Here is a 1452-nt window from a genome sequence, read left to right as displayed (position 1 = left end):
AGAAAAAAGAAAAAAGGAAAAATAGACAAATTGCATTCAATCCCACCAAAATCACTAAGGTTAGGGGTTGTGATGAGAATGAAGATGTGTATCGATATGGGGGAAAATGGTCCGAAAGGTAACTTTCAGAATTTGACTTTCTTCTTGATATCAAGTCATCATTTGACAGAGGAATTGGATAGAGATTGGAGATTTGGCCATGCGCGGCTGATAAAAATTGGGAGTTGAGGGGTGTTTTTGATGAAATTGAAAGAAGGAATGACTAACATGATGATCGACCTAAAGTTGATGGGGGTAAACTGAAAATAACTTAAGAACCGGGGTGTGACACGGTAGTGGACAGAGGTGACGAATTCGGCAGAGGAGAGAGACGCGGGAGAGAGGAGAGAGAGTGAGGGGATGAAAACTGATTTCTACCTTACCTCAAATGGTAAGTTTCCAATTTTAATACCCCCAACCGAAATAGTAACTTTACATTTTACACCATAACTTTCACATACGAACTCCGATTTCAACGTATAACATGTCCACAGATTCGTATGAACGTCCTCTACGACTTCCTTAAAGAAATTTTCCCAAAATAATTTTCCTACAAAAAGTCAACTCTAGGGTCCTTAAATAGTATACGGTTACTCAAAACAGTAAAAGGTCAAAGTAACAAAAAAGTAAATAACCGCAATTTAACTTAAGAACCGGGATGTAACACAGGATGATGAGGATCTTGAAAACCTTTTGGTAGTTCCACATAGACTTCTTCCAAAAATCCATTCAGGAAAGCTGTTTTAACATCCATTTGATGGAGTTGGAACCCCATATGACATGCAATTGCCAATAGTAGTCTAATAGATTCCAGTTTGGCTAATACAACAAATGTTTCATCAAAGTCTAAACCTTCTATCTGTGAGTAGCCCTGTGTTACCAATCTTGCTTTGTTTCAGACAACATTTCCATGCTCATCACTCTTGTTTATGAATATTGTAATGTCCCGGACATCGTTTTCCACCAGTTGGACTGTAAACGACTTCATTTTTACTTTTACTGTTTCCGAACTATTTAAGGCTCCAAAAGTTGACTTTTTCGTTCGTGTAAAATTTAGGAAAACTTTTTTCATGAAAGTCATAGAGGACGTTAAACAGAGTTCGTGGACACGTGGCACGCTTAAAATAGAGTTCGTATGAAGAAGTTTTAGTCTAAAGACCTAAAGTTACTGTTTAAGGAAATTATTATTATTAGAAAGGGAGACTTGATTTTTCCGGAAACTTCTAGTTATGGAAACCACTAGAAATAGGAGGGGAAAGTTTCCATCTTGGGGAGGAATTTTAAAAACCCTTCCACTCTCTCTCGACCCGGAAACCCCACCGACCCATTTTTCATTTTCCGATCATATCTCCTTCGTCCGACGTCCGATTGAGGTGAGACCGACGGCGTTGGATTCGTATCTTCCTCCTCTAT

The sequence above is a fragment of the Fragaria vesca genome, unplaced genomic scaffold, assembly GCF_000184155.1.
Source record: "Fragaria vesca subsp. vesca unplaced genomic scaffold, FraVesHawaii_1.0 scf0513090, whole genome shotgun sequence".
Lineage (NCBI taxonomy): Eukaryota > Viridiplantae > Streptophyta > Magnoliopsida > Rosales > Rosaceae > Fragaria > Fragaria vesca.
Note: the sequence above shows the minus strand (reverse complement) of the source record.